This window comes from Macaca nemestrina, chromosome 14 (assembly GCF_043159975.1).
Source record: "Macaca nemestrina isolate mMacNem1 chromosome 14, mMacNem.hap1, whole genome shotgun sequence".
Classification (NCBI taxonomy): Eukaryota; Metazoa; Chordata; class Mammalia; order Primates; family Cercopithecidae; genus Macaca; species Macaca nemestrina.
Window position 1 is genome coordinate 93,751,942 of NC_092138.1, and position 24,754 is coordinate 93,776,695.

Genomic DNA, 24,754 nt, shown 5'->3' on the forward strand with positions numbered 1-24,754 from the left:
GAATCTGAGAGCAGATATTTTGGATCCCTTTGGAGACTCTAGGGCCAAAGGAAATTTCCTCCGATAACAAAGAGAAAGGAGCTTTCTGAGAACTTCTTTGTGTTCTGTGAAATCATCTCACCGAGTTACAGCTTTCCACTCAAGAAGCCTTTCGCTAAGACAGTTCTTGTGGCGTTGGCAAAGTGATGTTTGGAAGCCCTTAGAGGGCTATGGTGAAAAAGAAAATATCCTCAGAGGAAATCTGGAAAGAAGCTTCCTGAGGAACTTCTTAGTGTTCTGTTAATTCATCTCACTGAGTTACATCTGTATTTCGTGCATCTCTTTGCTAGCCTTATTTCTGTGGAATCTGAGAACAGATATTTTGGATCCCATTGAAGAATATAGGGCCACAGGAAATATCCTCCGATAACAAAGAGAAAGAAGCTTTCTGAGAAACTTCTTTGTGTTCTGTGAAATCATCTCACAGAGTTACAGCTTTCCCTTCAAGAAGCCTTTCTCTAAGACAGTTCATGTGGAATTGGCAAAGTGATATATGGAAGCCGATAGAGGGCTATGGTTAAAAAGGAAATATCCTCAGATGAAATCTGGAAAGAAGCTTTCTGAGAAACTGCTTAGTGTTCTGTGAATTCATCTCACAGAGTTACAGCTTTCCTCTCAAGAAGCCGCTCGCTAAGCCTGTTCTTGTTGAACTCTCAAAGTGATTTTTGGAAGCCCATAGAGGGCTATGGTGAATAAGAAATATCCTTAGAGAAAAACTGGAAAGAAGTTTTCTGAGAAACTGCTTTGTGATGTGTGACTTGCACTCACACATTTACATCTGTATATCGTGGATCTCTTTGCTAGACTTATTTCTGTGGAATCTGAGAACAGATTTTTCGCAACCCTTTGAAGACTATAGGGAAAAAGAAAAAATCCTGCGATAACAAAGAGAAAGAAACTTTCTGAGAAACTTCTTTGTGTTCTTTCAAATCATCTCACAGAGTTACAGATTTCCCCTCAAGAAGCCTTTCGCTAAGACAGTTCTTGTGGAATTTGCAACGTGATATTTGGAAGCCCATAGAGGGCTATGGTGAAAAAGGAAATATCCTCCGATGAAATCTGGAAAGAAGCTTTCTCAGAAACTGCTTAGTGTTCTGTTCATTCATCTCACAGAGTTACATCTGTATTTCGTGGATCTCTTTGCTACCCTCATTTCTGTGGAATGTGAGAACAGATATTTCGGATCCCTTTGGAGACTATAGGGCCAAAGGAAATATCCTCCGATAACAAAGAGAGAGAATCTTTCAGAGAGACTTATTTGTGTCTGTGAAATCATCTCACAGAGTTACAGCTTTCCCCTCAAGAAGAATTCGCTACGACAGTTCTTGTGGAATTGGCAAAGTGATATTTGGAAGCCCAAAGAGGGCTATGGTGAAAAAGGAAATATCCTCAGCAGAAATGCGGAAAGAAGTTTTCTGAAAAACTGCTCTGTGATGTTAGACTTCCACTCACAGAGTTACATCTGTATTTCGTGCATCTCTTTGCTACGCTTATTTCTGTGGAATCTGAGAACAGATATTTCGGATCTCTTTGGAGACTATAGGGCCAAAGGAAATATCCTCCGATAAAAAAGAGAAAGAAGCTTTATGAGAAACTTCTTTGTGTTCTGTGATTTCATCTTACAGATTTACAGCTTTCCCTTCAAGAAGGCTATCGCTAAGACAGTTCTTGTGGAATTGGCAAAGTGATATTTGAAAGCCCATAGAGGGCTATGATGAAAAAGGAAATATCCTCAGATGAAATCTGGAAAGAAGCTTTCTGAGAAACTGCTCTGTGATTTGTGACTTCCACTCACAGACTTACATCTGTATTTCCTGGATCTCTTTGCTAGCCTTATTTCTGTGGAATCTGAGAACAGATATTTCGGATCCCTTTGAAGACAATAGGGCCAAAGGAAATATCCTCCAATAACAAAGAGAAAGAAGCTTTCTGAGAAACTTCTTTGTTTTCTGTGAAATCATCTCACAGAGTTACAGCTTTCCCCTTAAGAAGCCTTTTGCTACGACAGTTCTTGTGGAATTTGCAGGGTGATATATGGAAGCCCATAGAGGCCTATGGTGAAAAAGGAAATATCCTCAGATGAAATCTGGAAAGAAGCTTTCTAAGAAACTGCTTAGTGTTCTGTGAATTCATCTCACAGAATTACAGCTTCCCCCTCAAGAAGCGTTTATCTACGCCTGTTCCTGTGGAATTGGGAAAGTCATATTTGGAAGCCCATAGAGGGCTATGGTGAAAAAGGAAATATCCTCAGATGAAATTTGGAAAGAAGCTTCCTGAGAAACTGCTTAGTGTTCTGTTAATTAATATCACAGAGTTACATTTGGATTTGGTGGATCTCTTTGCTAGTCTTATTTCTGTCGATTCTGAGAACTGATATTTCGGATCCCTTTGAAGACAATAGGGCCAAAGGAAATATCCTCCGATAACAAAGGGAAAGAAGCTTTCTGAGAATCTTTTTGTGTTCCGTGAAATCATCTCACAGAGTTACAGCTTTCCCCTCAAGAAGCCTTTCGCTAAGATAGTTCTTGTGGAATTGGCAAAGTGATATTTGGAAGCCCACAGAGGGCTATGGTGAAAAAGGAAATATCCTCAGATGAAATCTGGAAAGAAGCTTCCTGAGAAACTGCTTAGTGTTCTGTTAATTCATCTCACAGAGTTACATCTGTATTTCGTGGATCTCTTTGCTAGCCTTATTTCTGTGGAATCTGAGAACAGATATTTCGAATCCCTATGAAGTCTACAGGGCCAAAGGAAATATCCTCCGATAAAAAAGAGAAAGAAGCTTTCTGAGAAACTTCTTTGTGTTCTGTGAAATCATCTCACAGAGTTACAGCTTTCCCTCAAGAAGCCTTTAGCTAAGACAGTTCCTGTGGATTTGGCAAAGTGATATTTGGAGGCCCATAGAGGGCTATGATGAAAAAGGAAATATCCTCAGACTAAATATGGAAGGAAGCTTTCTGAGAAACTGCTCTGTGATGTGTTACTTCCACTCACAGTCTTACATCTGCATTTCGTGGATCTCCTTGCTAGCCTTATTTCTGTGGAATCTGAGAACAGATATTTCGGATCCCTTTGAAGAATATAGGGCAAAAGTAAATATCCTCCTATAACAAAGAGAAAGAAGATTTCTGAGAAACTTCTTTGTGTTCTGGGAAATCATCTCACAGAGTTACAGCTTTCCCCTCAAGAAGCCTTTCCCTAAGACAGTTCTTGTGGAATTGGCAAAGTGATATTTGGAAGCCCATAGAGGGCTCTGGTGGAAAAGGAAATATCCTCAGATGAAATCTGGAAAGAAGCTTAATGAGAAACTGATTAGTGTTCTCTGAATTCATCTCACAGAGTGACAGCTTTTCCCTTAAGAAGCCGCTCGCTACGCCTGTTCTTGCGTAATTGGCAAAGTTATATTTGGAAGCCCATAGAGGGCTAGGGTGAAAAAGGAAATATCCTCAGATGAAATCTGGAAAGAAGCTTCCTGAGAAACTACTCTGTGATGTGTGACTTCCACTCACAGAGTTACATCTGTATTTCGTGGATCTCTTTGCTAGCCTTATTTCTGTGGAATCTGAGAACAGATATTTCGGATCTCTTTGAAGACTATAGGGCCAAAGGAAAATACTCCGGTAACAAAGCAAAAGAAGCTTTCTGAGAAACCTCTTTGTGTTCTCTGAAATCATCTCACAGAGTTACAGCTTTCTCCTCAAGAAGCCTTACGCTAAGACAGTTCTTCTGGAATTGGCAAAGTGATATTTGGAAGCCCTTAGAGGTCTATGGTGAAAAAGGAAATATCCTAAGATGAAATCTTGAAAGAAACTTTCAGAGAAACTGCTTAGTATTGTCTTAATTCATCTCACAGAGTTACATGTGTATTTCGTGGATCTCTTTGCTAGGCTTATTTCTGTTGGATCTGAGAACAGATGTTTCGTATCCCTTTGAAGACTATAGGGCCAAAGGAAATATCCTCCGATAACAAATAGAAAGAAGCTTTCTGAGAAACTTCTTTGTGTTCTGTGAAATCATCTCACAGAGTTACAGCTTTCCCCTCAAGAAACCTTTCGCTAAGACAGTTCTTGTGGAATTCGCAAAGTGATATTTGGAAGCCCGTAGAGCGCTATGGTGAAAAAGGAAATATCCTCAGATGAAATCTGGAAAGAAACTTTCTGAAAAACTGCTCTGTGAAGTGTGACTTCCACTCACAGAGTTACATCTGTATTTCGTTGATCTCTTTGCCACCCTTATTTCTGTGTAATCTTAGAATAGATATTTCGGATTCCTTTGGAGACTATAGGGCCAAAGGAAATATCCTCTGAAAACAAAGAGTAGGAAGCCTTCTGGGAAACTTCTTTGTGTTCTGTGTATTCATTTAACAGAGTTACAGCTTTCCCCTCAAGAAGCCTTTCGCGAAGACAGTTATTGTGGAATTGGCAAAGTGATATTTGAAAGCCCATAGAGTGCTATGATGAAAAAGGAAATATCCTCAGATGAAATCTGGAAAGAAGCTTTTTGAGAAACTGCTCTGTGATATGTCACTTCCACTCACATAGTTACATCTGTTCGTGGATCTCTTTACTAGCCTTATTTCTGTGGAATCTGAGAACAGATATTTCGTATCCCTTTGAAGACTATAGGGCCAAAGGAAATATCCTCTGATAACAAAGAGAAAGAAGCTTTCTGAGAAACTTCTTTGTGTTCTGTGAAATCATTTCACAGAATTACAGCTTTCCCATCAAGAAGCCTTTCCCTTAGACAGTTCTTGTGGAATTGGCAAAGTGATATTTGAAAGCCTATAGAGGGCTATGGTGAAAAAGGAAATATCCTCAGAAGAAATCTGGAAAGAAGCTTTCTGAGAGACTTCTTAGTGTTTGTTAATTCATCTCACAGAGTTACATGTGTATTTCGTGGATCTCTTTGCTAGGCTTATTTCTGTTGGATCTGAGAACAGATGTTTCGTATCCCTTTGAAGACTATAGGGCCAAAGGAAATATCCTCCGATAACAAAGAGAAAGAAGCTTTCTGAGAAACTTCCTTGTGTTCTGTGAAATCATCTCACAGAGTTACAGCTTTCCCCTCAAGAAACCTTTCGCTAAGACAGTTCTTGTGGAATTCGCAAAGTGATATTTGGAAGCCCGTAGAGCGCTATGGTGAAAAAGGAAATATCCTCAGATGAAATCTGGAAAGAAACTTTCTGAAAAACTGCTCTGTGAAGTGTGACTTCCACTCACAGAGTTACATCTGTATTTCGTTGATCTCTTTGCCACCCTTATTTCTGTGTAATCTTAGAATAGATATTTCGGATTCCTTTGGAGACTATAGGGCCAAAGGAAATATCCTCTGAAAACAAAGAGTAGGAAGCCTTCTGAGAAACTTCTTTGTGTTCTGTGTATTCATTTAACAGAGTTACAGCTTTCCCCTCAAGAAGCCTTTCGCGAAGACAGTTATTGTGGAATTGGCAAAGTGATATTTGAAAGCCCATAGAGTGCTATGATGAAAAAGGAAATATCCTCAGATGAAATCTGGAAAGAAGCTTTTTGAGAAACTGCTCTGTGATATGTCACTTCCACTCACATAGTTACATCTGTTCGTGGATCTCTTTACTAGCCTTATTTCTGTGGAATCTGAGAACAGATATTTCGTATCCCTTTGAAGACTATAGGGCCAAAGGAAATATCCTCTGATAACAAAGAGAAAGAAGCTTTCTGAGAAACTTCTTTGTGTTCTGTGAAATCATTTCACAGAATTACAGCTTTCCCATCAAGAAGCCTTTCCCTTAGACAGTTCTTGTGGAATTGGCGAAGTGATATTTGAAAGCCTATAGAGGGCTATGGTGAAAAAGGAAATATCCTCAGAAGAAATCTGGAAAGAAGCTTTCTGAGAGACTTCTTAGTGTTTGTTAATTCATCTCTCAGAGTTACATCTGTATTTCGTGGATCTCTTTGATAGCCTTATTTCTGTGGAATCTGAGAACAGATATTTCGGATCCCTTTGAAGACTATAGGGCCAAAGGAAATATCCTCCGATAACAAAGAGAAACAAGCTTTCTGAGAAACTTCTTCGTGTTCTGTGAAATCATCTCACAGAGTTACAGCTTTCCCCTCAAGAAGCCTTTCGCTAAGACAGTTCTTGTGGAATTGGCAAAGTGATATTTGGAAGGCCATAGAGGGCTATGGTGAAAAAGGAAATATCCTCAGATGAAATCTGGAAAGAAGCTTAATGAGAAACTGATTAGTGTTATCAGATTTCATCTCACAGAGATACAGCTTTCCCCTCAAGAAGCCGCTCGCTACGCCTGTTCTTGTGTAATTGTCAAAGTGATACTTGAAATCCCATAGAGGGCTATGGTGAAAAACAAAATATCCTCAGATGAAATCTGGAAAGAACCTTTCTGCGAAACTGCTCTGTGATTTGTGACTTTCACTCACAGAGTTACATCTGTATTTCGTGCATCTTTTTGTTAGCCTTATTTCTGTGGAATCTGAGAACAGATATTTCGGATCCCTTTGAAGACTATAGGGCCAAAGGAAATATCCTCCGATAACAAAGAGAAAGAAACTTTCTGACAAATTACTTTGTGCAGAGTTACAGCTTTCCCCTCAAGAAGTCTTTCGCTAAGACAGTTCTTGTGGAATTGGCAAAGCGATATTTGAAAGCCCATAGAGGGCTAAGATGAAAAAGGAAATATCCTCAGATTAAATATGGAAAGAAGCTTTCTGAGAAACTGCTGTATAATGTGTGACTTCCACTCAAAGACTGACATCTGTATTTCGTGGATCTCCTTGCTGGCCTTATTTCTGTGGAATCTGAGAATAGATGTTTCGAATCCCTTTGAAGACTATAGGGCCAAAGGAAATATCCTCCAATAACAAAGACAAAGAAGCTTTCTGAGAAACTTCGTTGTTTTCTGTGAAATCAACTCACAGAGTTACAGCTTTCCCCTCAAGAAGCCTTTTGCTAAGACAGTTCTTGTGGAATTGGCAGGGTGATATTTGGAAGTCTACAGAGGGCTATGGTGAAAAAGAAAATATCCTCAGATGAAATCTGAAAAGAAGCTTTCGGAGAAACTGCTTAGTGTTCTGTTAATTCATCTCAGGGAGTTACATCTGTTTTTCGTGGATCTCTATGCTAGCCTTATATCTGTGGAATCTCAGAACAGATATTTCGGATCCTTTTGAAGACTATAGGGCCAAAGGAAATATCCTCCGATAACAAAGAGAAAGAAGCTTTCTGAGAAACTTCTTTGTGTTTTGTGAAAACATCTCACAGAGTTACAGATTTACCTCAAGAAGCCTTTCGCTAAGACAGTTCTTGTGGAACTGGCAAAGTGATATTTCGAAGCCCATAGAGGGCTATGGTGAGAAAGGAAATATCCTCAGATGAAATCTGGAAAGAAGCTTTCTGAGAAACTGCTTAGGGTTTCTGTTAATTCATCTCACAGAGTTACATGTGTATTTCGTGGATCTCTTCGCTAGCCTTATTTCTGCGGAATCTGAGAACAGATATTTCGGATCCCTTTGATGACTCTAGGGCCAAAGGAAATATCCTCCGATACAAAGAGAAAAAAGCTTTCTGAGAAACTTCTTGGTGTTCTGTGAAATCATCTCACAGAGTTACAGCTTTCCCCTCAAGAAGCCTTTCGCTAAGACAGTTCTTGTGGAATTGGCAAAGTGATATTTGGAAGCCCATAGAGGGCTATGGTGAAAAAGGAAATATCCTCAGATGAAATCTGGAAAGAAGCTTCCTGAAAAACTACTTAGTGTTCTGTTAATTCATCTCACAGAGTTACATCTGTATTTCGTGGATCTCTTTGAGAGCCTTATTTCTGAGGAATCTGAGAAAAGATATTTCGGATCCCTTTGAAGACTACAGGGCCAAATGAATTATCCTCCGATAACAAAGAGAAAGAAGCTTTCTGAGAAACTTCTTTGGTTCTGTGAAATCATCTCACAGAGTTACAGCTTTCCCCTCAAGAAGCCTTTCGCAAAGACAGTTCTTGTGGAATTGGCAAAGGGATATTTGGAAGCCCAGAGGGCTATGGTGAAAAAGGAAGTATCCTCAGATGAAATCTGGAAAGAAGCTTCCTGAGAAACTGCTTAGTGTTCTGTAAATTCATCTCACAGAGTTACATCTGTATGTCGTGGATCTCTTTGCTAGCCTTATTTCTGTGGAATCTGAGAACAGATATTTCGGATCCCTTTGAAGACTATAGGGCCAAAGGAAATATCCTCCGATAGCAAAGAGAAGGAAGCTTTCTGAGAAACTTCTTTGTGTTCTGTGAAATCAGCTCACAGAGTTACAGCTTTCCCCTCAAGAAGCCTTTCGCTAAGACATTTCTTGTGGAATTGGCAAAGTGATATTTGGAAGCCCATAGAGGGCTATGGTGAAAAAGGAAATATATTGAGATGATTTCTGGAAAGAAGCTTCCTGAGAAACTGCTTAGTGTTCTGTTAATTCATCTCACAGAATTACATCTGTATTTCGTGGATCTCTTGGGTAGCCTTATTTCTGTGGAATCTGGGAACTGATATTTCGGATCGCTTTGAAGATTATTGGGCCAAAGGAAATATCCTCAGATAACAAAGAGAAAGAAGCTTTATGAGAAACGTCTTCGTGTTCTGTGAAATTATCTCACAGAGTTACAGCTTTCCCCTCCAGAAGCGTTTCGCTAAGACAGTTCTTGTGGAATTGGAAAATTGATATTTGAAAACCCATAGAGAGCTATGTTGAAAAAGGAAATATCCTCCGATGAAATCTGGAAAGAAGCTTCCTGAGAAACTGCTTAGTGTTCTGTTAATTAATCTCACAGAGTTACATCTGTATTTCTTGGATCTCTTTGCTAGCCTTATTTCTGTGGAATCTGAGAAGAGATATTTCGGACCCCTTTGAAGACTATAGAGCCAAAGGAAATATCCTCCGATAACAAAGAGAAAGAAGCTTTCTGAGAAACTTCTTTGTGTTCTGTGAAATCATCTCACAGAGTTACAGCTTTCCCCTCAAGAAGCCTTTCGCTAAGACAGTTCTTGTGGAATTGGCAAGTGATATTTGTAAGCCCAAAGAGGGCTATGTTGAAAAAGGAAATATCCTCAGATGAAATCTGGAAAGAAGCTTTCTGAGAAACTGCTTAGGGTTTCTGTTAATTCATCTCACAGAGTTACATGTGTATTTCGTGGATCTCTTCGCTAGCCTTATTTCTGCGGAATCTGAGAACAGATATTTCGGATCCCTTTGATGACTCTAGGGCCAAAGGAAATATCCTCCGATACAAAGAGAAAAAAGCTTTCTGAGAAACTTCTTGGTGTTCTGTGAAATCATCTCACAGAGTTACAGCTTTCCCCTCAAGAAGCCTTTCGCTAAGACAGTTCTTGTGGAATTGGCAAAGTGATATTTGGAAGCCCATAGAGGGCTATGGTGAAAAAGGAAATATCCTCAGATGAAATCTGGAAAGAAGCTTCCTGAAAAACTACTTAGTGTTCTGTTAATTCATCTCACAGAGTTACATCTGTATTTCGTGGATCTCTTTGAGAGCCTTATTTCTGAGGAATCTGAGAAAAGATATTTCGGATCCCTTTGAAGACTACAGGGCCAAATGAATTATCCTCCGATAACAAAGAGAAAGAAGCTTTCTGAGAAACTTCTTTGGTTCTGTGAAATCATCTCACAGAGTTACAGCTTTCCCCTCAAGAAGCCTTTCGCAAAGACAGTTCTTGTGGAATTGGCAAAGGGATATTTGGAAGCCCAGAGGGCTATGGTGAAAAAGGAAGTATCCTCAGATGAAATCTGGAAAGAAGCTTCCTGAGAAACTGCTTAGTGTTCTGTAAATTCATCTCACAGAGTTACATCTGTATGTCGTGGATCTCTTTGCTAGCCTTATTTCTGTGAAATCTGAGAACAGGTATTTCGGATCCCTTTGAAGGCTATAGGGCCAAAGGAAATATCCTCCGATAACAAAGAGAAATAAGCTTTCTGAGAAACTTGTTTGTGTTTTGTGAAATCATCTCACAGAGTTACAGCTTTCCCCTCAAGAAGCCTTTCGCTAAGACAGTTCTTTTGGAATTGGCAAAGTGATATTTGGAAGCCCATAGAGGGCTATGATGAAAAAGGAAATATCCTCAGATGAAATCTGGAAAGAAGCTTCCTGAGAAACTGCTTAGTGTTCTGTTAATTCATCTCACAGAGTTACATCTGTATTTCGTGGATCTCTTTGCTAGCCTTATTTCTGTGGAATCTGAGAACAGATATTTCGGATCCCTTTGAAGACTATAGGGCCAAAGGAATTTTCCTCCGATAACAAAGACAAGGAAGCTTTCTGAGAAACTTCTTTGGTTCTGTGAAATCATATCAGAGTTACAGCTTTCCCCTCAAGAAGCCTTTCGCTAAGACTGTTCTTGTGGGATTGGCAAAGTGGTATTTGGAAGGCCATAGAGGGCTATGGTGAAAAAGGAAATATCCTCAGAGGAAATCTGGAAAGACGTTTTCTGAGAAACTGCTTAGTGTTCTGTTAATTCATCTCACAGAGTTACATCTGTTATTTCGTGGATCTCTTTGCTAGCCTTATTTATGTGGAATTTGAGAACAGATATTTCGGATCCTTTTGAAGACTCTAGGGCCAAAGGAAATATACTCCGATAACAAAGACAAAGAAGCTTTCTGAGAGACTTCTTTGTGTTCTGTGAAATCATCTCACAGAGTTACAGATTTCCCCTCAAGAAGCCTTTCGCTAAGACAGTTCTTTTGGAATTGGCACAGTGATATTTGGAAGCCCATAGAGGGCTATGTTGAGAAAGGAAATATCCTCAGATGAAATCTGGAAAGAAGCTTTCTGAGAAACTGCTTAGTGTTCTGTTAAATCATCTCACACAGTTACATCTATATTTCGTGGATCTCTTTGCTAGCCTTATTTCTGTGGAATCTGAGAACAGATATTTCGGATCCCTTTGAAGACTCTAGGGCCAAAGGAAATATCCTCCGATAACAGAGAGAAAGAGATTTCTGAGAGACTTCTTTGTGTTCTGTGAAATCATCTCACAGAGTTACAGCTTTCCCCTCAAGAAGCCTTTCGCTAAGACAGTTCTTATGGAAATGGCAAAGTGATATTTGGATGCCCATAGAGGGCTATGTTGAAAAAGGAAATACCTCAGATGAAATCTGGAAAGAAGCTTCCTGAGAAACTGCTTAGTGCTCTGTTAATTCATCGCACGGAGTTACTTCTGTATTTCTTGGATCTCTTTGCTAGTCTTATTTCTCTGTAATCTGAGATCAGATATTTCGGATCCCTTTGAAGACTATAGGGCCAAAGGGAATATCCTCCGATAACAAAGAGAAAGAAGCTTTCTGAGGAACTTCTTTGTGTTCTGTGAAATCATCACACAGAGTTACAGCTTTCCCCTCAAGAAGCCTTTCGCTAAGACAGTTCTTTTGGAATTGGCAAAGTGATATTTGGAAGCCCATAGAGGGCTATGTTGAAAAAGGAAATATCCTCAGATGAAATCTGGAAAAAAGCTTCCTGAGAAACTGCTTAGTGTTCTGTTAATTCATCTCACAGAGTTACATCTGTATTTCGTGGATCTCTTTGCTCGCCTTCTTTCTGTGGAATCTGAGAACAGATATTTCGGATCCCTTTGAAGACTATTGGGCCAAAGGAAATATCCTCCGATAACAAAGACAAAGAAGCTTTCTGAGAAACATCTTTGTGTTCTGTGAAATCATCTCAGAGTTACAGCTTTCCCCTCAAGAAGCCTTTCGCTAAGACAGTTCTTGTGGAATTGGCAAAGTGATATTTGGAAGGCCATAGAGGGCTATGGTGAAAAAGGAAATATCCTCAGATGAAATCTGGAAAGATTCTTCCTGAGAAACTGCTTAGTGATCTGTTAATTCATCTCACAGAGTTACATCTGTATTTCGAGGATCTCTTTGAGAGCCTTATTTCTGAGGAATCTGAGAACAGATATTTCGGATCCCTTTGAAGACCATGGGGCAAAGGAAATATCCTCAGATAACAAAGAGAAAGAAGCTTTCTGAGTAACTTTTTGTGTTCTGTGAAATCATCTCACAGAGTTACAGCTTTCCCCTCAAGAAGCCTTTCGCTAAGACACTTCTTTCGGAATTGGCAAAGTGATATTTGGAAGCGCTAAGAGGTCTATGTTGAAAAAGGAAATATCCTCAGATGAAATCTGCAAAGAAGCTTCCTAAGAAACTGCTTAATGTTCTGTTAATTCATCTCACAGAGTTACATCTGTATTTCTTGTATCTCTTTGCTAGCCTTATTTCTGTGGGATCTGAGAACAGATATTTCGGACTCCTTTAAAGACTATAGGGCCAAAGGAAATATGCTCTGATAACAAAGAGAAAGAAGCTTTCTGAGAAACTTCTTTTGGTTCTGTGAAATCATCTCACAGAGTTACAGCTTTCCCCTCAAGAAGCCTTTCGCTAAACTGTTCTTGTGGAATTGGCAAAGTGATATTTGGAATCCCATAGAGGGCTACGGTGAAAAAGGAAATATCCTCAGATGAAATCTGGAAAGAAGCTTCCTGAGAAACTGCTTCGTGTTCTGTTAATTCATCTCACAGAGTTACATATGTATTTCTTGGATCTCTTTGCTAGCCTTATTTCTGTGGAATGAGAACAGATATTTCGGATCCCTTTGAAGACTAAGGGGTGAAAGGGAGTATCCTCCGATAACAAACTGAAAGAACCTTTCTGAGAAACTTCTTTGTGTTCCGTGAAATCTTCTCACAGAGTTACAGATTTCCCCTCAAGAAGCCTTTCGCTAAGACAGTTCTTGTGGAATTGGCAAAGTGATATTTGGAAGTCCAAAGAGGGCTATGGTGAAAAAGGATATATCCTCAGATGAAATCTGGAAAGAAGCTTCCTGAGAAACTGCTTAGTGTTCTGTTAATTCATCTCACAGAGTTATATCTGTATTTCGTGGATCTCTTTGCTAGCCTTATTTCTGCGGAATCTGAGAACAGATATTTCGGATCCCTTTGAAGACTATAGGGCCAAAGGAAATATCCTCCGATAACAAAGAGAAAGAAGCTTTCTGAGAAACTTCTTTGTGTTCTGTGAAATAATCTCACAGAGTTACAGCTTTCTCCTCAAGAAGCCTTTCGCTATGACAGTACTTGTGGAATTGGCAAAGAGGTATTTGGAAGCCCATAGTGGGCTGTGGTGAAAAAGGAAATATCCTCAGATGAAATCTGGAAAGAAGCTTCCTGAGAAACTGCTTAGTGTTCTGTTAATTCATCTCAGAGAGTTACATCTGTATTTCGCGGATTTGTTTGCTAGCCTTATTTCTATGGAAATTGAGAACAGATATTTCGGATCCCTTTGAAGACAGTAGGGCCAAAAGGAATATCCTCCGATAACAAAGAGAACGAAGATTTCTGAGAAACTTCTTTGTGTTCTGTGAAATCATCTCACAGAGTTACAGCTTTCCCCTCAAGAAGCCATAAGCTAAGACAGTTCTTGTGGAATTGGCACAGTGATATTTGGAAGCCCATAGCGGGCTATGGTTAAAAAGGAAATATCCTCAGATGAAATCTGGAAAGAAGCTTCCTGAGAAACTGCTTAGTGTTCTGTTAATTCATCTCACAGAGTTACATCTGTATTTCGTGGATCTGTTTGAGAGCCTTATTTCTGTGTAATCTGAAAACAGATATTTCGGATCCCTTTGAAGACTGTAGGGCCAAAGGAAATATCCTCCGAGACACAGAGAAAGAAGCTTTCTGAGAAACTTCTTTGTGTTCCGTGAAATCATCTCACAGAGTTACAGCTTTCCCCTCAAGAAGCCGTTCGCTAAGACAGTTCTTGTGGTATTGGTAAAGTGGTATTTTGAAGCCCATAGAGGGCTATGGTTAAAAAGGAAATATCCTCTGATGAAATCTGGAAAGAAGCTTCCTGAGAAACTGCTTAGTGTTCTGTTAATTCATCTCACAGAGTTACATCTGTATTTCGTGGATCTCTTTGCTAGCCTTATTTATGTGGAATTTGAGAACAGATATTTCGGATCCTTTTGAAGCCTCTAGGGCCAAAGGAAATATCCTCCGATAACAAAGAGAAAGAAGCTTTCTGAGAGACTTCTTTGTGTTCTGTGAAATCATCTCACAGAGTTACAGCTTTCCCTTCAAGAAGCCTTTCGCTAAGACAGTTCTTTTGGAATTTTCACAGTGATATTTGGAAGCCCATAGAGGGCTATGTTGAAAAAGGAAATATCCTCAGATGAAATCTGGAAAGAAGCTTTCTGAGAAACTGCTTAGTGTTCTGTTAAATCATCTCACACAGTTACATCTATATTTCGTGGATCTCTTTGCTAGCCTTATTTCTGTGGAATCTGAGAACAGATATTTCGGATCCCTTTGAAGACTCTAGGGCCAAAGGAAATATCCTCCGATAACAGAGAGAAAGAAGCTTTCTGAGAGACTTCTTTGTGTTCTGTGAAATCATCTCACAGAGTTACAGCTTTCCCCTCAAGAAGCCTTTCGCTAAGACAGTTCTTATGGAAATGGCAAAGTGATATTTGGATGCCCATAGAGGGCTATGTTGAAAAAGGAAATACCTCAGATGAAATCTGGAAAGAAGCTTCCTGAGAAACCGCTTAGTGCTCTGTTAATTCATCGCACGGAGTTACATCTGTATTTCTTGTATCTCTTTGCTAGTCTTATTTCTCTGTAATCTGAGATCAGATATTTCGGATCCCTTTGAAGACTATAGGGCCAAAGGGAATTTCCTCCGATAACAAAGAGAAAGAAGCTTTCTGAGGAACTTCTTTGTGTTCTGTGAAATCATCTCACAGAGTTACAGCTTTCCCCTCAAGAAGCCTTTCTCTAAGACAGTTCTTGTGGAATTGGCAAAGTGATATTTGGAAGCCCATAGAGGGCTATGTTGAAAAAGGAAATATCCTCAGATGAAATCGGGAAAAAAGCTTCCTGAGAAACTGCTTAGTGCTCTGTTAATTCATCTCACAGAGTTACATCTGTATTTTGTGGATCTCTTTGCTCGCCTTCTTTCTGTGGAATCTGAGAACAGATATTTCGGATCCCTTTGAAGACTATTGGGCCAAAGGAAATATCCTCCGATAACAAAGACAAAGAAGCTTTCTGAGAAACATCTTTGTGTTCTGTGAAATCGTCTCAGAGTTACAGCTTTCCCCTCAAGAAGCCTTTCGCTAAGACAGTTCTTGTGGGATTGGCAAAGTGATATTTGGAAGGCCATAGAGGCCTATGATGAAAAAGGAAATATCCTCAGATGAAATCTGGAAAGAAGCTTCCTGAGAAACTGCTTAGTGTTCTGTTAATTCATCTCACAGAGTTACATCTGTATTTCGTGGATCTCTTTGCTAGCCTTATTTCTGTGGAATCTGAGAACAGATATTTCGGATCCCTTTGAAGACTATAGGGCCAAAGGAATTTTCCTCCGATAACAAAGACAAGGAAGCTTTCTGAGAAACTTCTTTGGTTCTGTGAAATCATATCAGAGTTACAGCTTTCCCCTCAAGAAGCCTTTCGCTAAGACTGTTCTTGTGTGATTGGCAAAGTGGTATTTGGAAGGCCATAGAGGGCTATGGTGAAAAAGGAAATATCCTCAGAGGAAATCTGGAAAGACGTTTTCTGAGAAACTGCTTAGTGTTCTGTTAATTCATCTCACAGAGTTACATCTGTATCTCGTGGATCTCTTTGCTAGCCTTATTTATGTGGAATTTGAGAACAGATATTTCGGATCCTTTTGAAGACTCTAGGGCCAAAGGAAATATCCTCCGATAACAAAGAGAAAGAAGCTTTCTGAGAGACTTCTTTGTGTTCTGTGAAATCATCTCACAGAGTTACAGCTTTCCCCTCAAGAAGCCTTTCGCTAAGACAGTTCTTTTGGAATTGGCACAGTGATATTTGGAAGCCCATAGAGGGCTATGTTAAAAAAGGAAATATCCTCAGATGAAATCTGGAAAGAAGCTTTCTGAGAAACTGCTTAGTGTTCTGTTAAATCATCTCACACAGTTACATCTATATTTTGTTGATCTCTTTGCTAGCCTTACTTCTGTGGAATCTGAGAACAGATATTTCGGATCCCTTTGAAGACTCTAGGGCCAAAGGAAATATCCTCCGATAACAGAGAGAAAGAAGATTTCTGAGAGACTTCTTTGTGTTCTGTGAAATCATCTCACAGAGTTACAGCTTTCCCCTCAAGAAGCCTTTCGCTAAGACAGTTCTTATGGAAATGGCAAAGTGATATTTGGATGCCCATAGAGGGCTATGTTGAAAAAGGAATTACCTCAGATGAAATCTGGAAAGAAGCTTCCTGAGAAACTGCTTAGTGCTCTGTTAATTCATCGCACGGAGTTACTTCTGTATTTCTTGGATCTCTTTGCTAGTCTTATTTCTGAGGAATCTGATAACAGATATTTCGGATCCCTTTGAAGACTATAGGGCCAAAGGAAATATCCTCCGATAACAAAGAGAAAGAAACTTTCTGAGAAACTTCTTTGTGTTCTGTGAAATCATCTCAAAGAGTTACAGTTTTCCCCTCAAGAAGCCTTTCGTTAAGACAGTTCTTGTGGAATTGGAAGAGTGATATTTGGAAGCCCATTGAGGGCTATTGTGAAAAAGGAAATATGCTCAGATGAAATCTGGAAAGAAGCTTCCTGAGAAACAGATTAGTGTCCTGTTCATTCATCTCAGAGAGTTACATCTGTATTTCGTGGATCTCTTTGTTAGCCTTACTTCTGAGGAATCTGAGAACAGATATTTCGGATTCCTTTGAAGACTCTAGGGCCAAAGGAAATATCCTCCGATAACAAAGAGAAAGAAGCTTTCTGAGAAACTTCTTTGTGTTCTGTGAAATCATCTCACAGAGTTACAGCTTTCCCCTCAAGAAGCCTTTCGCAAAGACAGTTTTGTGGAATTGGCAAAGTGATATTTGGAAGCCCATAGAGGGCTATGGTGTAAAAGGAAATATCCTCAGATGAAATCTGGAACGAAGCTTCCTGAGAAACTGCTTAGTATTCTGTTAATTCATCTCACAGAGTTACATCTGTATTTCGTGGATCTCTTTGCTAGCCTTATTTCTGTGGAATCTGAGAACAGATATTTCGGATCCATTTGAAGACTATAGGGCCAAAGGAAATATCCTCCGATAGCAAAGAGAAGGAAGCTTTCTGAGAAACTTCTTTGTGTTCTGTGAAATCAGCTCACAGAGTTACAGCTTTCCCCTCAAGAAGCCTTTCGCTAAGACATTTCTTGTGGAATTGGCAAAGTGATATTTGGAAGCCCATAGAGGGCTATGGTGAAAAAGGAAATATATTGAGATGATTTCTGGAAAGAAGCTTCCTGAGAAACTGCTTAGTGTTCTGTTAATTCATCTCACAGAATTACATCTGTATTTCGTGGATCTCTTGGGTAGCCTTATTTCTGTGGAATCTGGGAACTGATACTTCGGATCGCTTTGAAGATTATTGGGCCAAAGGAAATATCCTCAGATAACAAAGAGAAAGAAGCTTTATGAGAAACGTCTTCGTGTTCTGTGAAATTATCTCACAGAGTTACAGCTTTCCCCTCCAGAAGCCTTTCGCTAAGACAGTTCTTGTGGAATTGGAAAATTGATATTTGAAAACCCATAGAGAGCTATGTTGAAAAAGGAAATATCCTCCGATGAAATCTGGAAAGAAGCTTCCTGAGAAACTGCTTAGTGTTCTGTTAATTAATCTCACAGAGTTACATCTGTATTTCTTGGATCTCTTTGCTAGCCTTATTTCTGTGGAATCTGAGAACAGATATTTCGGACCCCTTTGAAGACTATAGAGCCAAAGGAAATATCCTCCGATAACAAAGAGAAAGAAGCTTTCTGAGAAACTTTTTTGTGTTCTGTGAAATCATCTCACAGAGTTACAGCTTTCCCCTCAAGAAGCCTTTCGCTAAGACAGTTCTTGTGGAATTGGCAAGTGATATTTGTAAGCCCAAAGAGGGCTATGTTGAAAAAGGAAATATCCTCAGATGAAATCTGGAAAGAAGCTTTCTGAGAAACTGCTTAGGGTTTCTGTTAATTCATCTCACAGAGTTACATGTGTATTTCGTGGATCTCTTCGCTAGCCTTATTTCTGCGGAATCTGAGAACAGATATTTCGGATCCCTTTGATGACTCTAGGGCCAAAGGAAATATCCTCCGATACAAAGAGAAAAAAGCTTTCTGAGAAACTTCTTGGTGTTCTGTGAAATCATCTCACAGAGTTACAGCTTTCCCCTCAAGAAGCCTTTCGCTAAGACAGTTCTTGTGGAATTGGCAAAGTGATATTTGGAAGCCCATAGAGGGCTATGGTGAAAAAGGAAATATCCTCAGATGAAATCTGGAAAGAAGCTTCCTGAAAAACTACTTAGTGTTCTGTTAATTCATCTCACAGAGTTACATCTGTATTTCGTGGATCTCTTTGAGAGCCTTATTTCTGAGGAATCTGAGAAAAGATATTTCGGATCCCTTTGAAGACTACAGGGCCAAATGAATTATCCTCCGATAACAAAGAGAAAGAAGCTTTCTGAGAAACTTCTTTGGTTCTGTGAAATCATCTCACAGAGTTACAGCTTTCCCCTCAAGAAGCCTTTCGCAAAGGCAGTTCTTGTGGAATTGGCAAAGGGATATTTGGAAGCCCATAGAGGGCTATGGTGAAAAAGGAAGTATCCTCAGATGAAATCTGGAAAGAAGCTTCCTGAGAAACTGCTTAGTGTTCTGTAAATTCATCTCACAGAGTTACATCTGTATTTCGTGGATCTCTTTGCTAGCCTTATTTCTGTGAAATCTGAGAACAGGTATTTCGGATCCCTTTGAAGGCTATAGGGCCAAAGGAAATATCCTCCGATAACAAAGAGAAAGAAGCTTTCTGAGAAACTTGTTTGTGTTTTGTGAAATCATCTCACAGAGTTACAGCTTTCCCCTCAAGAAGCCTTTCGCTAAGACAGTTCTTTTGGAATTGGCAAAGTGATATTTGGAAGCCCATAGAGGGCTATGATGAAAAAGGAAATATCCTCAGATGAAATCTGGAAAGAAGCTTCCTGAGAAACTGCTTAGTGTTCTGTTAATTCATCTCACAGAGTTACATCTGTATTTCGTGGATCTCTTTGCTAGCCTTATTTCTGTGGAATCTGAGAACAGATATTTCGGATCCCTTTGAAGACTATAGGGTCAAAGGAATTTTCCTCCGATAACAAAGACAAGGAAGCTTTCTGAGAAACTTCTTTGGTTCTGTGAAATCATATCAGAGTTACAGCTTTCCCCTCAAGAAGCCATAAGCTAAGACAGTTCTTGTGGAATTGGCACAGTGATATTTGGAAGCCCATAGCGGGCTATGGTTAAAAAGGAAATATCCTCAGATGAAATCTGGAAAGAAGCTTCCTGAGAAACTGCTTAGTGTTCTGTTAATTCATCTCACAGAGTTACATCTGTATTTCGTGGATCTCTTTGCTAGCCTTATTTCTGTGGAATCTGAGAACAGATATTTCGGATCCCTTTGAAGACTATAGGGCCAAAGGAATTTTCCTCCGATAACAAAGACAAGGAAGCTTTCTGGGAATCTTCTTTGGTTCTGTGATATCATATCCGAGTTACAGCTTTCCCCTCAAGAAGCCTTTCGCTAAGACTGTTCTTTTGGGATTGGCAAAGTGGTATTTGGAAGGCCATAGAGGGCTATGGTGAAAAAGGAAATATCCTCAGAGGAAATCTGGAAAGACGTTTTCTGAGAAACTGCTTAGTGTTCTGTTAATTCATCTCACAGAGTTACATCTGTATCTCGTGGATCTCTTTGCTAGCCTTATTTATGTGGAATTTGAGAACAGATATTTCGGATCCTTTTGAAGACTCTAGGGCCAAAGGAAATATCCTCAGATAACAAAGAGAAAGAAGCTTTCTGAGAGACTTCTTTGTGTTCTGTGAAATCATCTCACAGAGTTACAGCTTTCCCTTCAAGAAGCCTTTCGCTAAGACAGTTCTTTTGGAATTGGCACAGTGATATTTGGAAGCCCATAGAGGGCTCTGTTGAAAAAGGAAATATCCTCAGATGAAATCTGGAAAGAAGCTTTCTGAGAAACTGCTTAGTGTTCTGTTAAATCATCTCACACAGTTACATCTATATTTCGTGGATCTCTTTGCTAGCCTTATTTCTGTGGAATCTGAGAACAGATATTTCGGATCCCTTTGAAGACTCTAGGGCCAAAGGAAATATCCTCCGATAACAGAGAGAAAGAAGCTTTCTGAGAGACTTCTTTGTGTTCTGTGAAATCATCTCACAGAGTTACAGCTTTCCCCTCAAGAAGCCTTTCGCTAAGACAGTTCTTATGGAAATGGCAAAGTGATATTTGGATGCCCATAGAGGGCTATGTTGAAAAAGGAAATACCTCAGATGAAATCTGGAAAGAAGCTTCCTGAGAAACCGCTTAGTGCTCTGTTAATTCATCGCACGGAGTTACATCTGTATTTCTTGGATCTCTTTGCTAGTCTTATTTCTCCGTAATCTGAGATCAGATATTTCGGATCCCTTTGAAGACTATAGGGCCAAAGGGAATATCCTCCGATAACAAAGAGAAAGAAGCTTTCTGAGGAACTTCTTTGTGTTCTGTGAAATCATCTCACAGAGTTACAGCTTTCCCCTCAAGAAGCCTTTCGCTAAGACAATTCTTTTGGAATTGGCAAAGTGATATTTGGAAGCCCATAGAGGGATATGTTGAAAAAGGAAATATCCTCAGATGAAATCGGGAAAAAAGCTTCCTGAGAAACTGCTTAGTGTTCTGTTAATTCATCTCACAGAGTTACATCTGTATTTCGTGGATCTCTTTTCTCGCCTTATTTCTGTGGAATCTGAGAAGAGATATTTCGGATCCCTTTGAAGACTATTGGGCCAAAGGAAATATCCTCCGATAACAAAGACAAAGAAGCTTTCTGAGAAACATCTTTGTGTTCTGTGAAATCATCTCAGACTTACAGCTTTCCCCTCAAGAAGCCTTTCGCTAAGACAGTTTTTGTGGAATTGGCAAAGTGATATTTGGAAGCCCATAGCGGGCTATGGTTAAAAAGGAAATATCCTCAGATGAAATCTGGAAAGAAGCTTCCTGAGAAACTGCTTAGTGTTCTGTTAATTCATCTCACAGAGTTACATCTGTATTTCGTGGATCTCTTTGCTAGCCTTATTTCTGTGGAATCTGAGAACAGATATTTCGGATCCCTTTGAAGACTATAGGGCCAAAGGAATTTTCCTCTGATAACAAAGACAAGGAAGCTTTCTGAGAAACTTCTTTGGTTCTGTGATATCATATCCGAGTTACAGCTTTCCCCTCAAGAAGCCTTTCGCTAAGACTGTTCTTGTGGGATTGGCAAAGTGGTATTTGGAAGGCCATAGAGGGCTATGGTGAAAAAGGAAATATCCTCAGAGGAAATCTGGAAAGACGTTTTCTGAGAAACTGCTTAGTGTTCTGTTAATTCATCTCACAGAGTTACATCTGTATCTCGTGGATCCCTTTGCTAGCCTTATTTATGTGGAATTTGAGAACAGATATTTCGGATCCTTTTGAAGACTCTAGGGCCAAAGGAAATATCCTCCGATAACAAAGAGAAAGAAGCTTTCTGAGAGACTTCTTTGTGTTCTGTGAAATCATCTCACAGAGTTACAGCTTTCCCCTCAAGAAGCCTTTCGCTAAGACAGTTCTTTTGGAATTGGCACAGTGATATTTGGAAGCCCATAGAGGGCTACGTTGAAAAAGGAAATATCCTCAGATGAAATCTGGAAAGAAGCTTTCTGAGAAACTGCTTAGTGTTCTGTTAAATCATCTCACACAGTTACATCTATATTTCGTGGATCTCTTTGCTAGCCTTATTTCTGTGGAATCTGAGAACAGATATTTCGGATCCCTTTGAAGACTCTAGGGCCAAAGGAAATATCCTCCGATAACAGAGAGAAAGAAGATTTCTGAGAGACTTCTTTGTGTTCTGTGAAATCATCTCACAGAGTTACAGCTTTCCCCTCAAGAAGACTTTCGCTAAGACAGTTCTTATGGAAATGGCAAAGTGATATTTGGATGCCCATAGAGGGCTAAGTTGAAAAAGGAAATACCTCAGATGAAATCTGGAAAGAAGCTTCCTGAGAAACTGCTTAGTGCTCTGTTAATTCATCGCACGGAGTTACTTCTGTATTTCTTGGATCTCTTTGCTAGTCTTATTTCTGAGGAATCTGAGAACAGATATCTCGGATCCCTTTGAAGACTATAGGGCCAAAGGAAATATCCTCCGATAACAAAGAGAAAGAAGCTTTCTGAGAAACTTCTTTGTGTTCTGTGAAATCATGTCACAGAGTTACAGCTTTCCCCTCAAGAAGCATTTGGCTAAGACAGTTCTTGTAGAATTGGCAAAGTGATATTTGGAAGCCCATAGAGGGCTATGGTGAAAAAGGAAATATCCTCAGATGAAATCTGGAAAGAAGCTTCCTGAGAAACTGCTTAGTGTTTTGTTAATTCATCTCACAGAGTTACATCTGTATTTCGTGGATCTCTTTGCTAGCCTTATTTCTGTGGAATCTGAGAACAGATATTTCGGATCCATTTGAAGACTATAGGGCCAAAGGAAATATCCACCGATAGCAAAGAGAAGGAAGCATTCTGAGAAACTTCTTTGTGTTCTGTGAAATCAGCTCACAGAGTTACAGCTTTCCCCTCAAGAAGCCTTTCGCTAAGACATTTCTTGTGGAATTGGCAAAGTGATATTTGGAAGCCCATAGACGGCTAGGGTGAAAAAGGAAATATATTGAGATGATTTCTGGAAAGAAGCTTCCTGAGAAACTGCTTAGTGTTCTGTTAATTCATCTCACAGAATTACATCTGTATTTCGTGGATCTCTTGGGTAGCCTTATTTCTGTGGAATCTGGGAACAGATATTTCGGATCCCTTTGAAGATTATTGGGCCAAAGGAAATATCTTCAGATAACAAAGAGAAAGAAGCTTTATGAGAAACGTCTTCGTGTTCTGTGAAATTATCTCACAGAGTTACAGCTTTCCCCTCCAGAAGCCTTTCGCTAAGACAGTTCTTGTGGAATTGGAAAATTGATATTTGAAAACCCATAGAGAGCTATGTAGAAAAAGGAAATATCCTCCGATGAAATCTGGAAAGAAGCTTCCTGAGAAACTGCTTAGTGTTCTGTTAATTAATCTCACAGAGTTACATCTGTATTTCTTGGATCTCTTTGCTAGCCTTATTTCTGTGGAATCTGAGAACAGATATTTCGGACCCCTTTGAAGACTATAGAGCCAAAGGAAATATCCTCCGATAACAAAGAGAAAGAAGCTTTCTGAGAAACTTCTTTGTGTTCTGTGAAATCATCTCACAGAGTTACAGCTTTCCCCTCAAGAAGACTTTCGCTAAGACAGTTCTTGTGGAATTGGCAAGTGATATTTGTAAGCCCAAAGAGGGCTATGTTGAAAAAGGAAATATCCTCAGATGAAATCTGGAAAGAAGCTTCCTGAGAAACTGCTTAGGGTTTCTGTTAATTCATCTCACAGAGTTACAAGTGTATTTCGTGGATCTCTTCGCTAGCCTTATTTCTGCGGAATCTGAGAACAGATATTTCGGATCCCTTTGATGACTCTAGGGCCAAAGGAAATATCCTCCGATACAAAGAGAAAAAAGCTTTCTGAGAAACTTCTTGGTGTTCTGTGAAATCATCTCACAGAGTTACAGCTTTCCCCTCAAGAAGCCTTTCGCTAAGACAGTTCTTGTGGAATTGGCAAAGTGATATTTGGAAGCCCATAGAGGGCTATGGTGAAAAAGGAAATATCCTCAGATGAAATCTGGAAAGAAGCTTCCTGAAAAACTACTTAGTGTTCTGTTAATTCATCTCACAGAGTTACATCTGTATTTCGTGGATCTCTTTGAGAGCCTTATTTCTGAGGAATCTGAGAAAAGATATTTCGGATCCCTTTGAAGACTACAGGGCCAAATGAATTATCCTCCGATAACAAAGAGAAAGAAGCTTTCTGAGAAACTTCTTTGGTTCTGTGAAATCATCTCACAGAGTTACAGCTTTCCCCTCAAGAAGCCTTTCGCAAAGGCAGTTCTTGTGGAATTGGCAAAGGGATATTTGGAAGCCCATAGAGGGCTATGGTGAAAAAGGAAGTATCCTCAGATGAAATCTGGAAAGAAGCTTCCTGAGAAACTGCTTAGTGTTCTGTAAATTCATCTCACAGAGTTACATCTGTATTTCGTGGATCTCTTTGCTAGCCTTATTTCTGTGAAATCTGAGAACAGGTATTTCGGATCCCTTTGAAGGCTATAGGGCCAAAGGAAATATCCTCCGATAACAAAGAGAAAGAAGCTTTCTGAGAAACTTCTTTGTGTTCTGTGAAATCATCTCACAGAGTTTCAGCCTACCCCTCAAGAAGCCTCTCGCTAAGACAGTTCTTGTGGAATTGGCAAAGTGATATTTGGAAGCCCATAGAAGGCTATGGTGAGAAAGGAAATATCCTCAGATGAAATCTGGAAAGAATCTTCCTGAGAAACTGCTTAGTGTTCTGTTAATTCATCTCACAGAGTTACATCTGTATTTCTTGGATCTCTTTGCCAGCCTTATTTCTGTAGAATCTGAGAACAGATATTTCGGACCCCTTTAAAGACAATAGGGCCAAAAGAAATATCCTCCGTTAACAAAGAGAAAGAAGCTTTCTGAGAAACTTCTTTGTGTTCTGTGAAATCATCTCACAGAGTTACAGCT